We start from the raw sequence: 6,913 nt of genomic DNA on the forward strand, positions 1-6,913 counted from the left end.
TTTTCAGTGAGTTTGGTTTTTTGTTTTGTTCTTAGATTCCATACGTAAGTGACATTATACAGTATGTGTCATTCTCTGTCTGACCTATTTCACTTAGTATAATGACCTCAAGGTCCACCCATGTTGTCTCAAGCGTTAAGATTTCCTCACTATTTATGGGTGAACAACATTTCATTTTACACACACACACACACACACACACACACTATATGTAATATTATGCGAGTATACATATGCCACAACTTCTTTATCCATGCATACACCAATGGACACTTTATGTTGTTTCCATGTCTTCATTATTATAAATAGTGCTGCTATAAACATGAGTGTGCAGGTATCTTTTCACGTTAGTGTTTTTGTTTCCTTTGGATTTGCTGGATCATATGGTAGTTCTAGTTTTGATTTTTTGAGGATCCTTCATGCTGTTTGTCATAGTAGTTGCATCAATTTACATTCCCACCAATAGTGCACAAGGGCTCCCCTTTCCCCACATCCTCTCAAGCATTTGTTATCTCCTGTCTTTTTTATGATGCTTGAAGGACTTTTTAAATAAAGATTTTATTGAGTCTGAGTGGAGCAAATGAGCTGAGTGGTTGTGTGGTTGCGTCTTGGAGACCGGTAGCGCTTGCAGCACGGCTGACCAGCTGACTGAAGAGCTGATTGCAGAATTCAAAGAAGCTTTTTTCACTATTTGACAAGGATGGTGATGGGACTATTACAACAAAGGAATTGGGAACTGTAACGAGGTCTCTTGGGCAGAATCCCACAGAAGCAGAGTTACAGGATATGATTAATGAAGTAGATGCTGATGGTAATGGCACAATTGACTTCCCGGAATTTCTGACAATGATGGCAAGGAAAATGAAAGACACAGACAGTGAAGAAGAAATTAGAGAAGCATTCCGTGTGTTTGATAAGGATGGCAATGGCTACATCAGCGCAGCAGAGCTTCGCCATGTGATGACAAACCTTGGAGAGAAGTTAACAGATGAAGAGGTTGATGAATGATCAGGGAAGCAGATATTAATGGTGATGGTCAAGTAAACTATGAAGAGTTTGTACAAATGATGACGGCAAAGTGAAGACATTGTGCAGAATGTGTTAAATCTCTTGTACAAAATTGTTTATTTGCCTTTTCTTTGTTTGTAACTTATCTGTAAAAGGTTTTCCCTACTGTCAAAAAACATGCATGTATAGTAATTAGGACTTCATTCCTCCATGTTTTCTTCCCTTATTGTCATTGTCCTGAAACCTTATTTTAGAAAATTGATCAAGTAACATGTTGCTTGTGGCTTACTCTGGATATATCTAAGCCCTTCTGTACATCTAAACTTCGGTGGAGTTGGTCAAATGAGGGACCATCTGGGTTATGCCTTTTTTTAAGTAGTTTTCTTTAGGAACTGTCAGCATGTTGTTGTTGAAGTGTGGAGTTGTAACTCTGAGTGGACTATGGGCAGTCAACAATATGTATTTAAAAGTTGCACTATGGCAAAACGGGTATATTATCCAGGTACTTGTACACTATTTTTTTGTACTGCTGGTCCTGTACCAGAAACATTTTTTTTATTGTTACTTGCTTTTTAAACTTTGTTTAGCCACTTAAAGAAAATCTGCTTATGGCACAATTCACCTCAAATCCATTCCAAGTTGTATATTTGTTTTCCAATAAAAAAAATTTTACCCTCCCCCAAAAAGATTTTATTTATTAATTTTTAGAGAGGAGAAGGGAGTGAGAAAGAGGGAGAGAAACATCAGTGTGTGGTTGCTTCTTGTGCACCCCTAACTGGTGACCTGGTCCACAACCCAGGCACATGCTCTGACTGGGAATCGAACCAGCAGCCCTTTGGTTTGCGGGCCGGCACACAATCCAGCGATCCACATCAGCCAGGTATTGCTTGAAGGATTTTTAAGTGGGAAAATGAGAATCCGGCACATGGAGTCTTTTTTTTTTTTTAAAGACTTTATTTATTTATTTTTAGAGAGGAGAAGGAAGGGAGAGAGAAAGAGAGGGAGAGAAACATCAATGTGTGGTTGCATCTCATACACCCCCTATTGAGGACCAGGCCTGCAACCCAGGCATGTGCCCTGCACTGGGAATCAAACCAGCAACCCCTTGGTTCACAGGCTGGCATTCAATCCACTGAGCCACACCAGCCAGGGCTGCAGTCTTTTTTCTTTCACCTAGGTGCAAAGAGTCAATAAGTTAATCATATTCTTTGTTTCATAGTACACACTATCATTATTTGAAACATTTAAGGCTCTTCTCTAGTTTGTTTTATTTTTTCCTCATTATTCCTAAGCCCTTCCCCTCCTTTCTATAAGCACCATCTAATGTGTTTATTTGTCTCTGAATATATATATATATATATGTATCCTTGTTTTGTGAGTGTGTGTAATATACATGTAGAATTTAATTGTGCTATAACTGTAATTGTTTCACTTTTTCACACAATACTCTTTTTAAGATTTATTCATGTTGCTATAGATATATCCAGTTGATCACTCCTGTTGCATAGTATTCCCTAAGAGACGGAAAGTTAGCTTCCTGATACCACAAAGCTGTCATAAATATTCTCATATGTGTTCTCTTATGGTTCTGTGCAGTATTTTCTTGTGACGATAAAATAAAGATCTAAAAGAAGGATCTGGCCATTTCACCTCCCTGCTCCACATTCTTCAATGACTTCCATTTCCTTGGGGTAAAACACAACCTTCTTAAGATGACAAAGAAGTTAAGTCATTAAGTCTTGAAACTTCTCTTTCCTTCCTAACAGTGACCTTACAATACTTGCCTAGTTGATAAGGCACTTGTCAAGGTCAAATAAGTTGCTACAGGGGAAGTGCCACTGCAGCCAGTAAATAACTATAAAGATGCTGATTTTATTAACAGATTGTCTTTTTTTATTGTTATTCAACAGATTGTCTTTTAATGTTTTCCTCTTCACGGTGGGCTTCATGTTTACTTTAGCCAGACTTAAGTGATATAAAAATGTGGGTGGTAAGGAGCGGGCAGCCCACTCATTAGCCTTTCCTCGCAGCACCAAGACTCAGTGTTAACTGTGTATGGTGAGAGAAAGGTGAGACTGAGAAGGCTGGAGGTGAAATCAGGCTACCAAAGCTTAGAGCAGAAAGTTTGAGGCCCTGCCCTTTCTTCTTCCCAATTCCCAAAGGCTTCCTGAGAACAAAGATCAGGCCTCTATTTACTTATTTATTACATTTATTTCTTACAGCCTTTGAGAGAATCTCAGCGTAGGTGCTCACTAAATGCATGTTGATTCGTGGAGAGAATCCAGACTATGCCAGCCTCAAGTATGGGAAGCTAGCCTCGTTCTTGTCCCCAGTACTGGTGAACCAGGGGGTGTGCATCCATGCTCCCCAGAGTTTGTCCGTCTACTCCTTCCTTGCCCACCTCCCTTAACCCCCAGCACCGTCACCGCTTCCACCTTCCCCTATGTATCTTCTACTCATCCTTCAAGTTTCTACAACAGCGGTCACCTTCTCTGAGAAATCTCAAGTCTTAAAAATGGGTACTACTCCCCTAGCATTTCAGCACGTGTAATAACAGCTACATGGCAGTCAGTGAATTTTATTTATTTTACTAAAAAAGCCTTCTAGATACTAATATATAATTTTGTTGGTCTTTGAAGGGGTCATTTGCCTCCATTTTACAGACACAGACAGACTCACAGAGTTTGCACAACTCGCAAGTGGTGGAGTTTGGGTTCACACCCTAGTCTATCTGACTTCCAAGATAGTGTACTTAACTGCCACTCAAACTGTCCCCCAGTGTCGTAGCAGCATAACTGTTTACCAGGTTCTCTTCCACTAAATTGCACGCTTCTTGTTAAATATTGCATGCTTCCAGTACATTCCTGACCTACAGTCGATGCTCAGAAAGAAAGACAGGTAAGTGGGGCAGAATAGAGACCCTTGCTTGCTAAATTCTGACCTGGGATTCAGGACGCCTTTAGATCTTTGACAAACGTCTTGCCCTTTCTGAGTCAAGCCTGGGGAAAGTGTTAGAATCTGAGACTTCTTCCCACCTTCGCCCTTGCCTCAGCGTTGACAGCTCTGCCATTGTCCCTTGCAAAAACGTGCCGGGCGCTCAGCTCGCAGGCCCAAGAGTAGAGTTTTGATAGGTGGAGACGCTAAGCAGCTCACTCCTGCCACCTGGTGGTGTTGAGTAGCCTTGCTCAGTCTTCTTTCTGCAGAGCCGTGAATCTAGGAATGATCCTGCCTGCTGCAATTTGCACACTGCGCCCCTCTCCAAGGATTTGTCTTTCTCTGGAATCCTTTCCCATTCCCAGCACACACTGACATTCTTGCTATCCCAACACATCGAGTTGAGCTGGCTGAAGTTAAGACCCTTAAAGATTCTAAACTCTGAAAACGTAATGGTGCGCACCTCCACCATAAGGGCCCCGAGGCAAAATACAAAGAGTAAAATAAGCACAAGTGAGGATGTGCCACAAAAATCTGATTTCTCTTACAATGACTGATGTAATGCTTTTATTTTTTAAATTTTATTCTTAAAATATGAAATAAATTATTTATCTCAATCTTTCCATTTGTTTTAATGCCCCTGCTTTGCAGTCCTGTGCACTAAGCACTGCAGGGTACTGCTAGGTTCTACTGGGTAACGCAACATGGACCCTGCTTTGGAAAGGAAAATTGCCTAATGTAAGCCTGTGGGCTACTTGAGGGCCAGGGTTGTTGTATTTTATAAGTGTTTGTCTTTCCTGAGACCTCACAGTGTCTGGAAGATAATAGGAGATAATAATCAATGTTTGTTTTTTGGTCTTTACCTGAAATGAAGTCCTGGCAAGCCTCTGGTCAGGACCCTTGGGAGCCTATCTCTACCTTATCACAGGCTTGCTAGGTGCCTAATGCCTACCTACCTATCTCCCTGCATTTTAGTTTTTCTCTTTGCAAGTCAGAACCCCTCTCCCCTTCTAAGTAACCTGATTTCAGTTCCAAGAAAGGACCTCAAAACCCTGTAACTTTAGAGCTGGAAGAAACCAAAATACTAAGAACAGTCTCTACCACTTGTTGAATACTGTTTTGTTTTTTTTTTCCCAACCGGTTTTATTAAGAATAACCATTCCAAACTTTGTTGAGTGTCTTCTTTGTATGCATTGAATTGATTATGTGAGTCTTCCTGTTTAACATATTAACATGATCTTCATTAATGAATTCCATTATTGAAAACCCATTTTAGCAATCCTGAAATAAATGTTAAAATAACCAAAAAAAGGGATTATTAGCTGTCATAGAGGCCAGTGGTTCTCAATTAGATGTAGCCAAATTTGTTTATTTTCAGAGGAGGAAATGTTGGCTCTGAGAAGTAAAGTAGGGGTTGTCTAGGCTTTCAAATATGGTCCCTAGTTTTTTTATGTATCTTCAGCTCCCCCCCCAACTAGGTTGTTAATATCCCAAAGAGCAAGCACTGAGGGTCTTATGCAGCATTTTCTTTCTCTATTTCACCCAGGGGTTTACTCAGTAAATACTATTGACTACTAGACTGATTATTAATAGGCTTTTATACTGGAGCTAGAGCAAGAAGTTGTAGGCTAAATAAGAAGATGGAAAACTATGGTTATAGCAAATAGAAGACCTCTAGCCCTGGCTGGTGTGGATCAGTTGATTGAGTACTGGCCTATGACCCAAAGAGTCACTGGTTCAATTCCCACTCAGGGCACATGCTTCGGTTGTGGGCCAGGTCCCCAGTAGGGGGCGCACAAGAGGCAACCACACATTGATGTTTTTCTTTCTCTCTCCTTTCCCATCTCTCTAAAAATAAAATCTTAAAAAAAAAAAAAAAAGACTTCTAGATGGCTAGAGAGGTAAACCATTAAAGAAATGATTTGAGGCAACCCATCCCCACATGAGCTTGAGAAAGAGAATATACCTTCTAACTAGGCCACAAGATCCAGGGAAGAACACAATGATTTTTGGCTAGGTAGATTAAATTTGGTTCTTCTTATGATTATCATATTCCCCCTTCCCAGATTTTCCAGAACTTAACAATTTCAAACATTCCCTCTAAAGCAATGTTCCCAAAAAAGAGCAGACTATGTATCCATCTCCAGCTTTTCCAAAGCTCTGTCCTGTAGTGTATCCATGCCCAAATTTGCACCTTTCCAAGCAAAAGACGAACATGTGGGATGTGAGAATTTGGCTCTGGCGCTGGCTGGGAGACTCTCTCAGAGAGTTGTCCTGTACACCAAAATGTTGGTGGTTCAATTCCCAGTCAGGGCACATACCTAAGTTGAGGATATCATGCCCTTTGGGCATATGGGGAGGCAACTGATTGATGCTTTTCTCTTACATGTTTCTCTCTCACATTGATGTTTCTCTTTCTCTCTCTTCCTACCTTCTTCTCGCTCTAAAATCAATGCATATATCCTCAGGTAAGGATTAAAAAAAAAAGAAGAAGGAAAAAAGAATTAGGCCCCTGAGCTAGAAAGGAAGTGAGCAGAAGACGTTAAGCTTCATGAACAGACTGAGCTGAGGGCACAGTCCCCGTGCTCTCCTTCTCAGCCACCCTGGCTGGGGTAGAAGGGATCAGGAGGAGAAGTGGTGATGGGTGGAGGGCAGGCTGTCATCAATGAGGTCCCCGAGTTCTCAGGCTCCCGGAGCTTCCTGAAGTTGCATATTCTTTTTATTTTTAATTTTTATTTATTGATTTGAGAGAGAAATAGCAATTTTTTGTTCCACATATTTATACATTCATTGGTTGCTTCTTGTCACCCTGACCAGAGCTGGAACCCACAAACCTTGACTATTCAGGATGATGCTCTAACCAACTGAGGGCCCAGCCAGGGCCCCTGAAGCTGCACATTCTTGCTGGCTCGTTTTCCCATGACTGCCATGAGGGAGCCTACTGGACACCATATGCTTCCTCTGTAGGAAT

At 41.1% G+C, this 6,913-nt stretch overlaps 1 pseudogene; it reads left to right on the forward strand.

Annotated features, from left to right (window-relative positions):
* The first annotated feature begins 322 nt into the window (after window positions 1-322).
* LOC129085086 (calmodulin-1-like) lies at window positions 323-1,434 on the forward strand (annotated as a pseudogene).
* The last annotated feature ends 5,479 nt before the right edge of the window (window positions 1,435-6,913 follow it).

This window comes from Pteronotus mesoamericanus, unplaced genomic scaffold (genome assembly GCF_021234165.1).
Source record: "Pteronotus mesoamericanus isolate MK-2021 breed Mesoamerican mustached bat unplaced genomic scaffold, CSHL_Meso_final scaffold_21, whole genome shotgun sequence".
In the NCBI taxonomy this organism is placed as follows: domain Eukaryota; kingdom Metazoa; phylum Chordata; class Mammalia; order Chiroptera; family Mormoopidae; genus Pteronotus; species Pteronotus mesoamericanus.